Source organism: Mesoplodon bidens (assembly GCF_964165515.1).
Source record: "Mesoplodon bidens genome assembly, chromosome: 4".
NCBI classification, from domain to species: domain Eukaryota; kingdom Metazoa; phylum Chordata; class Mammalia; order Artiodactyla; family Ziphiidae; genus Mesoplodon; species Mesoplodon bidens.
Window position 1 is genome coordinate 151,535,280 of NC_138160.1, and position 17,330 is coordinate 151,552,609.

Consider the following 17,330-nt stretch of genomic DNA (forward strand, 5'->3'; position numbering starts at 1 on the left):
CCTGGGAAAAACCTTTCAACAAAGACAATTAAGACCCAGATGGTTTCATTCATGAATGTCCATCAAACATTTTGGGAAGAAATAACATTGGTTTCAAACAATCTCTTCCAGAAAACTAAAGAAGAAGGAACATTGCCCAACTCAAATTCCTTTTGGTATTTTCTATGTTTTTGACTGCTGGCTTACGCCTAAATTTCTTGGAATCTGGGGTGTTTGATAATTTTGGCATCTGTAGGCCTCACTCTCCTTCACTCCACCCCTCTCCTGATGTTCAGGACACATGGAAGGGTCTCGGGAAATGTTTGGTGACCATTGCAGAAAGAGTCCATGAAGGTGAATCTCAGCTCAGACGCCACCTTTTCTGAGAAGTCCTCCTGATCATTCCTTTGAATGTAACCCCTTTCCAGTTTGATATTCTCCTTAACACTTGTCACCAGCAGAAATTGTCTCATTTATACATTCCATTACCCGTTTTTCTTCGGTGTCTGCAACTACACTGGGAGCTCTCTGAGGCAGAGGCTGGGTATGTCTTGGCCACTGCTGCATCCTCGGCAGTTTGAGCTGTGCTGTCCAGTACGGCAGCCACTGGCCACATGTGTCTGTTAAGCTCCTGTAATGTGGCTACTGGAATTGAGATGTGCTGTGGGTGTAACCACACACTGGATTTTGAAGCCTTAACGTGAAAACATGTTAACATGATATATGCGTATATACATACATATATGTGTGTATATATGTATATCTTAATAATTGTAATGTGAAAACACCCAATAACTTACATTGATTACATGTTGAAATGATAAGTTTTGGATATGTTAGGTTAAAATAAATGCTATTAAAATTAACCACTTCAGGGAATTTCCTGGCAGTACAGTGGTTAGGACTCCACACTTGCACTGCTGGGAGCCCAGGTTCGATCCCTGGTCAGGGAACTAAGATCCCACAAGCTGTGCGGTGCAGCAAAAAAATAAATTAATTAAATTCAATTAGATTAACCACTTCATACCCACCAGGATGACTATGATCAAAAAAAAAGGATGATAACAAGTATTGACAAGGATGTGGACAAACTGGAACTTTCATATAGTTGGTGCAGCCACTTTGGAAAAAAAGTTGAAAGTTTAACATTGAGTTACCACATGGCCCAGTAATTCCACTCGTAGGTGTCTGCGCAAGAGAAATGGAAGCATACGTCCACACAAAAACTTGTACACGGGTATTTGCAGGAGCATGATTCACAGTAGTCAAAAAGTGGAAACAACTCAAATGTCCATCAACAGATGACGGATAGACAGAATATGACATATCCACACACTGGAGTAATATTCAGCCATGAAAAGGAATGAGTCATTGACACACATGGATGAACTTGAAAACACGGTGCTCAGTGAGAGAAGCCAGACACAGAAGGCCACCCAGTGTGATTCTGTTGATGGGAAACATCCAAAACAGGCAAATCGCAGAGACAGAGAATGGATTCATGGTTGTCAGCGGCTGGGGGAGGGGCTGGGTGTGTGTGACTGCTGATGAGGACGGGGTTTCCTTTCCAGGTGATGGAATGTTCTAGAATCCTCCTTCCACGCTCCTTACAGGTGACTGAGGTTTGCAGAGGCAAAGCCCCCTGACCAGGTGCCTGGTGGAGCGGGCACTCACATCTCAGTGCCCAGCCTGGGAGCCCCCAGGAGCCCAGTAAGAATTCTAGCATCATCCTCTCCGGGTGATGCAGGCCTTGGGGCTGCCCAGCTGTCGTGCTTATGTAAGGTTCATAGCAAGCATCAAACCCAAGCCAGGCTAGCACAGAGCCAGTTTGGGGGGACCTTCCCAAGCATGATGAGGTTGAGACCCCTGTGAGGGCTGCTCTAAGCCTCTCTAGGGACCTTCTCACAGGCCCCAGCCCTTTGCCCAGCAGAGAGCCTCAGCTGCAGAGCTGGGCCGGGGCAGGGGGGGTGGTTCCTGGCTTCTCCTATACCATTTCTCTGAGTGGGGGAGTAACAATACCGTATGTCATCAAATATAAGAGCCATGGTAAGTGAGATATACTATTACTTTATGAATCACCACAAAAAGAAAAGACTTAGCAGCCAGGGATGACACTTTGGACCTAGAGAGGCAGCGTGACCTCTGGGACAGTAAACTGTGACAAATGGGATTAGTAATAGGCCTAAGCCATAGTTACAAATATTTACGGGAGCCCTGGGAAAAATGCTTTGCCAGCATGCTCTCACCCTCACCATCCTTCGGGTTCTGTTAAGGACCCTGGGTTACAGGTGGGGCCCAGGTTATATAGGTGGGGGGCCCCAGGATGGGGTCTCAGGTTACCATTGAGGGGCTCCAGTTTCTAGGTGGGGTCCCCAGGTTATACGGGGAGGCTCTAGGTTTAGGTGGGGGGCCCAGGTTATAGATGGGAGCCCCAGATTACAGGTAAGGGGCCCCAGGTTACAATGGGAGTCCTCAGATTATAGACGGGGGCCTCAGGTTGTAGTGGGGGACCCAAGGTTATAGGTAGGGGGGCTCATGTTACAAGTGAGGGGCCCCAGGTTTGAGGTGGGGACCCCAGGTTATAAGTAGGAGCACCAGGTAATAGCAGGGGGCCCCAGGTTATAGGTGGGTGGCCTCAGATTATAAATAGAAGTCTCCAGGTTATGGGTGGGAGCCCCAGATTACAGGTAGGGGACTCCTGGTTATATGTTGGGGCCCCAGGTCATATCAGGGGCCCCAGGTTATACATGGAGCCCTCTGGGGCTCAGGACTTTCCTGTGCCCCCATCTCCTCCTGTGTACCCCATCCCTCTCACCTCTCACTTCTCCAAATCCCGCACAACTGTCACACACAGACATGCATGCTCAGCCGGGCCCCAGACTTGCTCGCTCCTTCGCAGCTCCCTCGCTGACCCCCTTCCTTCCCTCAGGTCTGATAGCAAGACCCCCTTCACCCCTTCCGTGAGGACCGAGGAGGCAGAGGTCTTCCTGGACCCTCTCCTGGTCAGCTGCCCCACCCTGGGTCTCCTCCCACTTGGCGGATCTCTTAAATGTTGGGCTCTTGGCCCCAGGACCACCCCTCTCCAGAGGCACAGCTAAACCCCCACCTGCGGAGTGGGGCTCCCAGGAGCCAGAGGTGTCGTTTCAAAAACGGGGTCAGCCTCTGCCAGGAATCCAGCCATGGTTAAGTTAGGGGATGGGTCTGTGTGGACCAGCGTGGCCACCAGGGGGCGGGTGGGGATTGTGGCCGAGGTTAGCCGGGTACGGACGTGAGCATGTGCATGTGTGCGTGAGAGTGTGTGTGTGTGTGTGTGTGTGTGTGTGTGTGTTGCCAACAAGAGAAGCCACCTCAATGAGAAGCCCGCGCACCGCAATGAAGGGTAGCCCCCGCTCGCTGCAACTAGAGAAAGCCCCTGTGCAGCAATGAAGACCCAACGCAGACAAAATTAAATAAATAAGTTTATCAAAAAAAGAGAAAAAAATGCCCCCGTTCCCCCCTGTAGTTACCTCCCTCCCCCAGCCCTTCCCAAGTGCGGATCAAGTTTGGGCCTCTTAGTTTGATCTTCTCTGGGATGTCACGCAGTGGAATCAGACAGTAGGAGCCTGGTCTCCTTCACCTCACATAATTCATCTGCGATTCATCAGTGTTCTTGAGAGCACTGACTCCTTGTTAGGTCTGGATGATGTTCCTTCATACGGACATTCTGTAGGGTTTTTTTCATCCTTTGACCAGTTGAGAACCATTCGGGTTGTCTTCAGTTTTTGGTGATTACAAGTCATGCTACTTTGAACACGTGTGTGCAGCTTTTTCTGTGGACAGAAGACTTCATTTCTCTTGGGTTAACACCCAGGAGTGGAACAGCTGGATCATCTGGCAATTCTGCATTTCACATTTTGAGGAACCGCTGAGCTGTCTTCCAAAGTGGCTGCATCCCCGCTGGCAACATCTGAGGGTTCTGGTGGTTCTGCATCCTTGCCAGCACTTTGTTTTGTCCAAATTTTTTTGGTTTTGGTTTTGCCATTCAAATAGGTGGCACATTACCACACAGGCATGCACAAAAATGTGGCCACATAGAGGAAAGGATGGATGCTCAGTTATGTGCTAAATAAATATAGTAGAATGTTAATCGTAAGAGCTAGGTTTTGAGTTTTTAACCACAAAATCCTTTCAACTCTTCTCCACACTTGAAAATATTCATAATAAAAAGTTGGAAGAAATAATCCAAGGGACTTCCCTGGTGGCGCAGTGCTTAAGAATCCGCCTGCCAATGCAGGGGACATGGGTTTGAGCCCTGGTCTGGGAAGATGCCATATGCCGCGGAGCAACTAAGCCCGTGTGCCACAACTACTGAGCCTGTGCTCCAGAGCCTGCGAGCCACAACTACTGAAGCCCGCGCGCCTAGAGCCTGTGCTCTGCAACAAGAGAAGCCACTGCAATGAGAAGCCCGCGCACCACAATGAAGAGTAGCCCCCACTCGCCACAACTAGAGAAACTCCACGTGCAGCAATGAAGACCCAACGCAGCCAAAAATAAATAAATAAATAAATAAATTTATAAAAGAAATAATAATCATCCAAGGGTGGACTGGAGAAAAAAACAAGACCGGCCAGGGGTGGATACTGGTTGAGGCTGGATGGGTGTGTGGGGGGGCATCTACTTTCTCCTCTCCTGTGTGTTTGAAATACTCCATAACAAAGAGTTCGGGGGCTCATACCTCACACCCCTTAGGATGGCTATGAAGGAAAAAAAACAGAAATAACAGGCTTTGGTGAGGATGTAGAGAAATTTTTGGAAGACTTGTGGACAGCTGGAGGGAATGTAAGAGGGTGCAGCTGCCATGGAAAACAGCCTGGAGGTTGCTCAAAAAATTAAACATAGAATCACCATATGACCCAGCAATCCCACTCCAGCGTACATACCCAAAAGAATTTAAAGCAGGGACTCGAAGAGATATTTGCACACCCATGTTCACAGCAGCATGATTCACAACAGCCAAAAGGTGAAAGCAACCCTAGTGTCCATCGACCTATGATGGATAAACACAGTGTGGTCCATCCACACCACATGGTCCATCCATGGTCATCCTCAGCCATGAAAAGGAGAGAAGCACTGACACTCGTTACCACATGGATGGACCTTGAGAACACAAATGCTGAAGCAAGGCATAGAAGGACACACAGTGTGTGATTCCACTCATAGGAGGTCCTTATGGTTAAGATGCTGAAATTTATGTTATGTGTTATGCTATTTTATGTTACGTTACCCCTAAGACGTATGTTACATTACGTTCTCTAAAAATTAGGAGGTCCAGGAAACAGTCTCTGGTCTTCGCTGGTGGGACCAAATGGTCCCAACAAGGGCAGTGAGGCCACATCTTCTGAAATGACAGACAGCTGCCAGGGCTTGCTCCCTGGTTCACTTGCCCATGTGGAGGAGTCGGAACCACGTGGCTGTCCCTGGCAACCCCAGGGGGCTAGACCAGGGTATTGTCTGGCTGAGATTCCTCTGGAAGGACACCCAGGGCACCGTGGGAGTGGGATGTTCATCTGGGCACACCTTTTTGTGGTAAAATACACATAATATAAAATTAACCATCTTCCCCATTTTTCTTTTTTTTTTTTTTTGCTGTACGCGGGCCTCTCACTGTTGTGGCCTCTCCCGTTGCGGAGCACAGGCTCCAGACGTGCAGGCTCAGCAGCCATGGCTCACGGGCCCAGCTGCTCTGCGGCATGTGGGATCTTCCCGGACCGGGGCACGAACCCGCGTCCCCTGCATTGGCAGGAGGACTCTCAACCACTGCGCCACCAGGGAAGCCCCCTCTTCCCCATTTTTAAGCTGACAGCTCAGTGGCATTGAGCACCTTCACACTGTGGTGCAACCATCCCCACCATCATCTCCAGAACTTTCTCATCTTCCCAAACTGAAACTCTGTCCCCATGAAACACTGACTCCCCAGCCCCTCCCCCAGCCCCTGGCCCCCACCATCTACTTCCTGTCTCTGTGGATGTGACTCCTCTGGGGACCTCAAGTGAATGGAATCAGACAGTATTTGCCCTTCTGTGTCTGACGTATGTCACTGAGCATCATGTCCTCAAGGTTCATCCACGGTGAAGCAGGAAATCTCCTTCCTTTTTAAGGCTGAGCAATATTCCGCTGTGTGGATGGACCATGTTTGTTTATCCGTCGATGGACACTTGGGTTGCTTGCACCTTTGGCCATTGTGAATCCGCTACTGTGAACATTCACACACAGGCAGGTACCTATTTGGGTCTCTGCTTGCAGGTCTTCTAGTTCACACCTGGTAGAAGAGCTGGTGGGTCAGGTGGCAATTCTGTTGAACTTTTTGAGGAGCCAGAGACTCTCCCACAGCAGCTGCCCTCTGGATGTCCTTTTGACTCTTGAATTTTGAAACAAGGGAATGAACTATCTATTCAAAAACTTAAATCATCACAGGGAAACAAATCAGCAAGTTCTAGACTGTGGGAAACTTAACAGGAAAAACAACCGGGTTTCATGCATAAAAACACAAAGAACAAAAAAACCCACCAAACCACAGAAAAAAAAAATGAGGGGGGAGGTGAAGCTATAAATTAAGACGTGAGTGGCATCAGCTACATTTTGTTTATTTGTTTGTCCATCGATGGGCATGAAGTGACCAGGTTGGACTGGGTCACCAGGGCCAGCATCTGCTGGGATGCTGTGGGCACCAAAAACTTTGAGTGAAAGAATGAGTGAGTGAATGAATGAATGAGTGAATGAGTGAGTGAATGAGGAATGAGTGAGTGAATGAATGGAGTGAGTGAATGAATGAATAAGTGAGTGAGTGAATAAATGAGTGAGTGCATGAATGGAGTGAGTGAATGAATGAATGAGTGAGCAAATGAATGAGTGAGTGAGTGAGTGAATGAGTGAGAAAGTGGGGTGATGAAGGAGGAGAAAGCCTGCCCAGTGCTACCCATGACCACTCCAGCTTACTTAGGACCCCGGGTTCCCAGCCCCAGCTCTGGGTTTCCAGACCTACCTTGAGCCTCTGTGGACCCACCTCTGAGATAAGCTGCTCATTCGGATCCAGGGTCCCTGGATGGCCAGGGAAACGCCAAGGAAGGGGCGAGGCTGACGGCCAGCCCTGTGGGAGCAGGGTCCTGGCAGATGAGGGTCCCTGGGGTATCTGTCCCCACCGTGCCCAGGGCTCTCCTCTCCCTGACAACCGCACCCTCATGTTGATCCTTCTTGGCCTTAATGGCAGGGTTGGGGCTTTGGGGCAGCACTTACTAGAATTGGACACCTGTGGGGTGGAAGAGACATCTGTCAGTATTACCCTCCCTCCCGGGACCATTAGCCCATTAGCCCATATTTGGGCTTTGGGAGCCAGAGATGTGGTGGCCAGCTTGACACACAGCCAGGCCAGCACAGACCTGAAATTCCGGGACATCATTGGGTACCCCCATCGTACAGTTGGGGAAAATGAGGCTTGGGAGGGGAAGGCTGGATTGGGGGTGGATGAGGGACCCACCAGCCCAGTGTGCCTGGTGGTCCGGGGCGTGTGGCTTTGGCTAGGGGTCATTTTGTTCCAGTCACATTGTCCTTTCATCTCCAGTCACCAGAGCAGCTTCTGTCTTATCCCAGGGCCTTTGCAAATGCTTTTCCCACAAGTGTCCACACAACTCCCTCCTTGATTCATTCAGGTTGTGGCTTCAGGTCCCCTGACCCTCCTGGCTAAGCCCCCACCCTGACACACACACACACACACACACACACACACGCTGCCCCCAACAACCCAGGCTGCAGGATCCTGTTGCCCTATTCAACATGATCTCACAGGGTTGTGCTGTGGTTCTAAGGCACAAGCATGTGTAGGTGCACAGGATTCAGGTGTGTCTTCTCCCACCTGCTGCCTGGGAAAGCTGGAGGCCTCATGCCCCAGGCCACCTAAAGACTGCCAGTTATCGGTGGGAGGGAGACGCAAGAGGGAGGGGATATGGGAACATATGTATATGTATAACTGATTAATTTTGTTATAAAGCAGAAACTAACACACCATTGTTAAGCAATTATACTCCAATAAAGATGTAAAAAAAAAAAAAAGACTGCCAGTTATCATCATAGTGCTGACCCGGAGTTCGCCTCTTGCTGGCTTGGAGGCCAAGGTCCTTCCTCCCTCTCACCAACCCCTTTTGACAGAGGAGACTCCTGGGCTCAGAGAGGTCCTTGCATCCTTGCCCAGGGATGTACATCCATGTAGAGTAGGGCTCAGCCAATCCTTTGTGTCAAGGGCCAGAGAACAAACATTTTCAGCTTTGCGGCTGGATGGACTCTCGTAACTGCTCAGCTTGGTCCGTTGTGTCACCGAAGTGGCCACAGATGATGCTTAACGGAAGGTATGTGTCTGTGCCAGTGAAACTTTGTTCGTGGACAGTAAAATGTGCATTTCATGTTATTTTCATGTGTCACAAGAGAAGTCTTCTTCTGATTTTTTTTCACCCATTTCAAAATGTAAACATCACTCTTAGGGTGATAGAGTCCTCATACAGACGGACGGTGGCTGGACCGGGCCTGCGGACCAGAGTCTGCAGACTCCTTCAGGCAACCTCACTCTATTGCACTCAAGCACTGAGCTGCAAGACAGTGGTCCTTCTTTGCTGAGGCTGGAGGCTGTGTGGAGGACAGACCCTTAAGTGGCCTGTGATTCCACCTCCTGCTGGTCATGCCTTGGTGTCGTCCACTCCCCTTGAGGCGGGCAGGACAAACAGGCTGTGGCCAAGGTGACATCATACACGACCAGACCTACATCCCCTCCCTGTGGGTTTGACAAAGTGAAAAGCTGAGTTGGAGCAGCCCACGTGCAGCCAAGGGCAGCCTCCAGCCAACAGCTAGCAAGAAACAGGACCCTCGGTCTTACAACAGCAAGGAAATAAATCCTGCAACAACGTGAGGGGGTTGGAAAGCAGCCCCCTCCATGGTGGAGCCTCCTGATCAGCCCCCAGCCCTGGCCAACACCAGTGATGCAGCCTGAGCAGAGGACCCAGCTCCACCAGCCTTGGAAACTGTGAGATTATCAATGCGTGTGTTGTTTTAAGCCTCTGTGTTTGGAGAAATTTGTTATGCAGCAGCAGCTAACTAATACAAGCTATATGTGGGGACCATCCCAGCTTCCACCATCTGTTGGTCCATTCATTACTTTACATCCAGCATGTATTTATTGAGCACTACTGTATACCACTCATTCATTTACTGATGCTGCCCCCCACAAAGCCCAGAGTGGGATGACTGGCCAACCTTGCCCAGCAGGGGTCTCTACTGCCCAGGGCTACTCTTCCTGTTTCTGATCCAGTCCAGAGGGCCCTTATCCCACTGGCTGACTTTATACACCACATTAGCTGACATCATGGGGTTCTTACCCCATTGGCTGACTCGATACAACCATGTGATCCCAGCTCGGCCAATCAGGGCTTTCCCTTACCTGGCCACAGAGATTGGTTCAACAAGGACATGTGACTAAAGTTGGGCTAATCAAAACCTTCCCAGTGACTTTTGCTGCTTTTCTTGAGGAAGAAGTGCTGACCTTCTTCTGGGGCTGTTAGGCTGATGGGGGGATTTGGTCTGGGGCTGCTGGCACCATCTTTGTCCCCTCAAAGGGGGAGACTGTTGAGGAAAAAAGCCAAGAAAGAGGATGGCAGAACTGAGAGATGGAGAGGTAGACAAATCTTTGTGACACTGTTTGAGGGTCCTGGATCCAGCTGAGCCTGAAACTAGCTGGACCAGGGACGGTCTTGCCCCCCGGGGACACTGAGCAACACCTGGAGCATCTGTGGTTGTCAAGGCTGTGGGGCTCCTGGCATCAAGTGGGTGGGGGGCAAGGAGGCTGCTCCACACCCCACAGTGCCCAGGATAGCTGCAAAACACAAAGAACCATCTGGTCCCAAATGTCAGCAGTGCTGAGGGGGAGAACTCTGAGTTAAATCTATCCCTGGACCTTTCAGTTCCATGAGCAAAATTTCCCATTTAAAAGAAAAAAGTGCCAGTTTCAGTTTCTGTCACTTGCAACCAAAAGATTCTAATCAAACTGGAGTTAAGACTCATGCAGGGGGTTTTGAATATGGAAGCTACGGGTGGCCAGCCTGGGTGGACTTCATTCCACAGGGCAGGGTGGGAGGACAGGTCAGTCCTTACACTTTCATTATTTTTAGTAGGCTTATTTTAGATTTATAGAAAAGTTGCAAAGATGGTACAGGGAGTTCCTGTATCCTGGCACCCACCTTGTCCTGCCGTTATCATCTTCCATGAGTGACAATGACATTTGTCATTGATACATTGTTATCAACTAAAGTCCTCATTTTTTTTTCAGATTTCTTTAGTTTTTCCCTAATGTCCCTTTTCTGTCCCCAAGACTCCATCAGGATCCCACATGACATTTAGTTGTCACATCTCCTTAGGCCCCTCTGGGCTGTGACAGTTTCTCAGATTTTCCTTGTTTTTGATGACTGGACAGCTTTGGAAGGGGTTTGTCTGGTGTTGTTCTCAGGGTTCGACCAGGGTGATGGGCTTGGGGAGGAAGACCATAGAGGGGAGGGGGCTTCTGATCCCATCACTTCAAGGGTCCATGCTGTCCACACTGATAATCACAGTCAGGGGCCATGGAACTTCTTGAGTGTGTTTGCAACTATTTTTTTTGTTTTTTTGGAGGCCTCACTGGGATTTGAATGCAACTTTAGTTTAGGATTTGATGACGACCTGGCTATGACATCTATCACCCCTTTGATTGCCAGAGTTCATTGCCTTTTGCTTCTTCTTTTTTTTTTTTTTTTGGTGAAATTCACATGACATACAATGAAGGATTTTTTTTCAATGTTTTTTTTTTAAATTTATTTTATTTATTTATTTTTAGCTGCGGTGAGTCCTCATTGATGAGCACGGGCTTTCTCTAGTTGTGGCGAGCAGGGACTACTCTTCTTTGCAGTGCACGGGCTTCTCACTGTGGTGACTTCTCTTGCTGTGGAGCATAGGCTCTAGGCGCCTGGCCTTCAGTAGTTGTGGCACGCGGGCTCAGTAGCTGTGGCTCGTGGGCTCTAGAGTGAAGGCTCAGTAGTTGCAGCACACGGGTTTAGTTGCTCTGTGGCATGTGGGAGCTTCCCGGATCAGGGCTCAAACCCGTGTCCCCTGCATTGGCAGGTGGATTCTTAACCACTGCGCCACCAGGAAAGCCCCATGGACATGAGTTCGAGCCCTAGTCCGGGAAGATCCCACCTGCCACGGAGCAACTAAGCCCGTGCACTGCAACTACTGAGCCTGCACTCTACAGCCCGCGAACCACAACTACTGAGCCTTTGTGCCACAACTACTGAAGCCCGTGTACCTAGATCCCATGCTCCGAAACAAGGGAAGCCATTGCAATGAGAAACCCGCACACTGCAACAAAGAGTAGCCCCTGCTCGCCCCAACTAAAGGAAAGCCCGCACCTAAAGGAAAGCCTGCACGCAGCAATGAAGACCCAACACAGCCAAAAATAAATAAATAAAATTTAAAAAATAAAGTGTACAGGACAGTGGCTTTTAGCACATTCACCTTGTACAACCATCATCTCTCTCTAGTTTGAAAACATTGTCATCACCCCCTAAAAACATCAAGTGCCCAATAGCACTCACCCCCACCCGCCTTCCCAGCCCCGAAAACCACAACCCCACTCTCTGTGTCTGTGGATTTGCCTGTTCTGGATGTTTCCCATCAATGGAATCACACCCTGTGTGTCTTTCTGTTTCTGGCTTCTCTCACTGAGCATCGTGTTCTCAAGATCCATCTGCACTGTAGCAAGTGTCAGTGCCTCACCCCTTTTCAGGGCTGAGTGATGTTCCTGTGTATGGAGGGACACATCATGTGTATCCATTCATCAGCTGAAGTACACTGGGTTTGTTTCCACTTCTTGGCTGTGATGAATCGTGTTGCTGTGAATTTGTTTTTTTAAACAATTTTTACCATAAAGTCCCCAAGCTCATACTGGTTCATGACAAATTCTCACAAAAACCTTCCAAGGAAGGTACGATGATTTTTCCCATTTTATAGGTGGGGAAACCAAAGCACGTAGAGATTAAGTAACCTGCCTGGGGTGACCCAGCCACTGGCAGAGCTGGATTTGAACCCAGGAAGTGTTAACCTCATGGTCTGCTGCTGGACCTCCACTCCATTCTGCTGGTCATTTTTGCAGCTCTGGGGACATGAGACAACCATCGGGGGAGGACAAACATCCCAGACCAGCTCCAATAGCCACCCCCAAATTCTCACCCATTGGAACCCAGATTCCTGGCCTCACCCTGCAGATTCTGATGGGGACACCTGACCCAGGGCTGGGGAGTCTGGCTTCTCCCTCAACTTGGGGGATGCAGGGGGGTGGGATTCCACAAAGTTTTACAAATGCCCCCAATGCCCCTCAGGAGCCTGGCTGCTCACGTGCCACTGGGGCCTGGACATGAGTCAGCTTGGCCCCGGCTGGTTTGGAATTTCCCCATGGGTCCGGGCAGATCCAAGGTGAAGGTTCAGGAAGTTCCAGCGCAGGTGACATCAGTGTGCAGGGCTGGCTGTGGTCTACAACCGAGAGGACGGGCCGGGGCAAGGAGAGGCTTGGTCCACCTGCTCAGACCCTCCTCTGGCTCTTGTGCTGCAGGGACTTGCCGGGAAAGGCCAGCATAGCCGTGCCCTGTGCTGCAAGGGTGTCCTGTCCCCTTGTGACCCAGGAGCATAACGGGTGTGCCCTGCTCTCTGTTCCATCCCTTGTGCCTGGCCCAGGATGATAAATGTTTAATGGATGAACGTGTGGCCACAAACTTGCGGTCAGCCTCGTTTCTGTCCCCTGCGGCAGCCCACTCACCTCCCTCCCGGGGCCCTCTCCCCCTCCTACGCCCACCCTTGCCCTAGCTGCCTCTCTGCTGGTGCTCTAAATCCCCCCTATCTTCCTACTGCCCTGGGGATAAAGCCAAGCCAAGTCCCCCTCTGAAGTGGGGTTGGGTGTGAGGGCACATCCTGAGGGTCCTCACCCCTCCCCCAACCCCTCTCCAGCTCAGACCTGGCTCACTGCTGGCCTTTGATAAAAAGAAATTCAAAGTTTGGCTCCTTCAGCTTTGGGACAGCAGCTGCACCTCCTCCAGTCTCCATCTTTCCACCAGATGAGCTTTGGAGAGGTGGCCCCTCTGTGCCCCCCTGTCCAACATATGTGGCAGATGGAGTGACCTCCAGCCCCACCCTGACCATACCACACCATTGCTCCACAACCTTCAATAGCTCCCTAGTGTCCCCAGGATAAAGGCCTCGCCCTAGCTTTCCACGCCCCCCACCATGCCACCTCTCCCTTCCCAGCCTCACTGCCTGTCCACCCCCCACCCCGGCACACACGTTCCTCTGAGCCTTTGCACGTGCCGGGTCCTCCCTCTAACAGTTCTACCCCTCTGGGCTTGGTGGGTGGACTGCTGATCTTTCTTCAACCTCAGGGCCCAGCCCTGACCCAGCCTCGGGGTGTGGGGGGGTTCCTAGTCAGGTGTCACATTTAACCCCTGCTGCCCTTGTGTCCCAGGCTCAGTGCAAAGGCGGGAAGGCCTGTCTGGGGCGGATCTCAAACCCGTTAGACAGGTTTGCTGTTCCCTGAAGTGGCTCTGGCTCAGAGGCAGCCCTGCCCAGGCCTTGGCAGGATCCCGCTCTGGGCTCAGGCCAGGCAGGAGGGAGCCGTAGGGCCCTGGAACCCGCCAGCCGGAACCACCTGAGGATACCTCCGGGCAAGTGGCAGGTGGGCCGGGTACAGGGAGGGCGTGGTGGCTGGACTGGATGGAGTAGGCTCCAGGCGGGAGGGCTAGTGAGAGCTGGAGATAGAGGTGGGGACAGCGACAGAGACAGACAGAAAGACAGAGAGAGGGGGGAAGAAAAGAAGGAAAGTGACCAGAGACAGAGGCCGGGGGTGGGGGTGGGCAAAGACGTGGCTTGTGGGACCTTGCTGCGTCTGCCTCAGTTTCCTCTTCCGCACCCTGGGGAGGCCTGATTGGGACTTGAGAAGGAGAGAAAAGAGGGGAGTGGGAGAAGGGATGGGAAAAGAGGGGGAGGAGGGGGAGAGGGGAGGGATGGGGTAGGTGGGAACCCAACCCGCTGAGCAGGGGGGAAGTGGGTGTGGAAAGGAGAAGTGGTGAGGGACCCAGGCCCTGAGGAACAGGGAGGGAGGAGGTGCTCCGTGGCCTGGGAACGCTGGGGCTTTCCAGAACGTGGAGAAACAGGAAGTGGCTAGTCTCTGCTTCCACTGGCTGGATGGGCCAGGCTGGGCCCACCTGCCCCGCCTCACCTGCCCGATTCCCCGGGGCTCCTCCTCCCTGGATGGGCCTAGCCCAGGAGTCCTTCCCAGGAGGGAAACAGAGGCTGGAGGGTGGGTGGAGGGGTTTCTCCTGAGGGTTAGCCCAAGAATCTCCTGACTCACAAGGAAGCCCCCAGGGATCTGACCTCTGTCAATCTGAAGTTTTCTCCTCTTTAAACTAATGACCTGCACAGTGAGCTTGCCTGTATGTTAGTGCTAGCATCCCGCCCATTTAGCAGGCGGGAACACCAAGGCTCGGAGAGAGGGAGCTGCTCGCCCGGCCCCCTCCTGGCTTGGCTCTTGGGCCCCATTTCTCTCTGTGGTCTCCCCATGCTGGGTCCCTTAATTTCACTGATAAAAACACAGGACTCCCAAACCAGTTAGATGTGAATTTCAGATACATAGAGGCTACTTCTTTAGCATAAGTATATCCCAAATATTGCCTGGGATATACTTGCACTAAAAAATTATTCTCCGTGTACCTGAAATTCACATTTAAGTGGGTGTCCTGCATTTTATCTGCCGACCCTAGTTCCTCGAGCCTGGTCAAAGCGCCTGGGGGATAGTTAGGGGGCCCCTGCGTGGGGCAGGGGCAGAGGGAGGGCTTGAAGAGGAGGCTCTTTGACCTCAAACAGCGCTTTACCAGACAGACCTGTGGCCTTCTGTGAGCCCTGTCCTCACCGGACGAGGAGCCTTGGGCATTTCTGACTACTGAATGTTCACTTAGGTGACCCTATGATCCAGATGTTCACCTGGAAATATTCATAATGGCTTAATACTAGGCACTGTTCATTTAGCTGTCTGAACAGCCTTGGAGATAGATACTATTATCCGTGGGAAACGGAGACACAGAAAGGTTAACTCACTTTTCAGGGGTCACACAGCACCCAGCCCGGAGCCATGCCTCGAGTTCCAGAGCTGCATCCCTTCTGCTCTCCCAGGCCTCCTCTTGCGATTCCCTGGAAATCCCCAAATCTGACTAATTCCCTAGACATCCCCAGACTTGGCAGTTTCCTCTATGCTGAGATGGCTGGACCCACCCCGGCCTGGGCAAACTGCCCCCATTTCAGGCAGAGTTACCCATAGATACTCTGCATTTACCCGAGGTGGACGTGGTGGAGGTCGAGTCCACGCCTCCCCGCAGCTCGCTCCCTGACCTGGGCCAGCTGAGAAACAGTTCTGTGCCTCAGTTTTCCCACCAGCAAAACGTAGATAATACTGGTCCCTACCCCAGAGGGCCGCAGTGGGAACAGGGCCTGCTTCGGCTTCGGGGGCGTGTGACTCAGGACCTCGCCCAGGCCTGGCGCTGGGGTGGTGGCAGTGGCGCTGCGCTCAGTTGAATGCTCTGCGGTCTCCAACTTGAAGTTCTTAATACTTTTTGAACAAGGGCTCCTGCATTTTCACGTTTCACTGGGCCCCGCAAATTGTGTGGCTGGTGCTGTGTAAGTGGAAGCAGGAAAATGCCACCAGATACCCTGTAAATCAGTTTATTCACCCTTTCAAAGCTTAAGTGTCTGTTGCTCAATTTGATTTCTTCTCATTAGTGGTAAAAAATAGTTCCAAAATCAAGGTTATAACCCAATTGCCAAACACTACGCATGCCAAAGTGAAGCTCGCTCTGGATAAATCACTTCTCTCTGGGTCTCAGTTTCCCCATCTCCTCCCTTGTGCTTGTGGGTTTGGGTATAGGGGTCCTTGGTCTGAATTTTTTAGGGCAAACAGATTTTAAACAGACCAGGCCTTTGAACAGCTTATAATTTGCCCTTCTTGGGACTTCCCTGGTGGTCCAGTGGTTAAGACTCGTACTTCCAATGCGGCGGGTGCGGGTTTGATCCCTGGCTGGGGAACTAAGAACCCACATGCTGCACGGTGTGGCCAAAATAATAATAATAATAATAATAATTATTATTATTTCCTGAGTTTAGCTGCCTGGCAAACTCCTACTTGAACTTCAAAGTCCCAGCTTCAGCACCCCCTCAACCCCTCCTTCCATGATGCCCTAGGCAGACACTGTACTCCTCCCTGGGCTCTAGGCTTGATCTTGCATTTGGAAGTGTCTGGTCCTGGCCCTATTTCCCCTAGACTGGGGGCTTCCTGAGGGCAGGGATGAGAACTGAGTCCTCTCTGGTGCCCCAGATTTGTCTCTAGGCACGTAGCAGCATCCATAAGAATTCACTGAATAGACAAGCAAGTGGAGAGGTGATCTCTAAATTCAAGGGGTACAGGAGGCCTCTGGCTGATGGTGAGGTGGGTCCAGGGATAGGGTCGTGTCTTCATTCCTGCACATCCTGCTGGGGAGGGGGTGGTGCCTCCTGCCCTGGCTCTGCCTGAACCGCCAGGCCCACCCCGTGGTGGGCCCAGTGGGCTCTAGTCGCAGGAACACAGCTTGTCTGTGCCAGGGCTGAGTCCCACCCTGCTCCTGGCAGTAAGGCAAATCCCAGCATCATCTGCATCAGGCCCCTAGAAGCCCTAATGGGGAGGGAGCCAGGAGGGGAGCCACCCAGACCCCGTGGCCCTGCCTGAGAGGATCCTACTTTTTCTCCTGGTGGCCCCTGGGGCTTATCAGACCCCTTGTGTCAGGCTCCCCGTTGGGGTGGGGGGTGGTCCCAGGACTCCTATTCTGGGGTGGAGACAGATTCATGAGCAGACTACTTTCGGTGGGGAGGCAATAAAGGGAGGGGCATGACTGGGGGACCCAGGGCCCTTTCAGATGGTTTCGAGGCCAAGATCTGGGTTGTCCCAGAGCCCCAGTGGCCGACAGGTCAGGGTCGGAGTGCACCAGGGGAGGGCACGGCCGTGCAAAGGCCTGCAGGTGGGGGTGATTCCTCATGCTGCAGAGGAGGAAACTGAGGCTCGCGAGGGTAGCCAGTAACAGTCAGGGCGGGATTCGAATCCAGGACCCATGTAGTCCAAGCCTCTCCCTAAGGCGGAAGGGCCTCAAGGGGCTCAGGGGCCGTCGCGAGATGGCCCCGCCCACGACCCCCGCCCACCAGAGGCTCCGCCCCACGGCATGACCGGAAGTGCGCGGGGC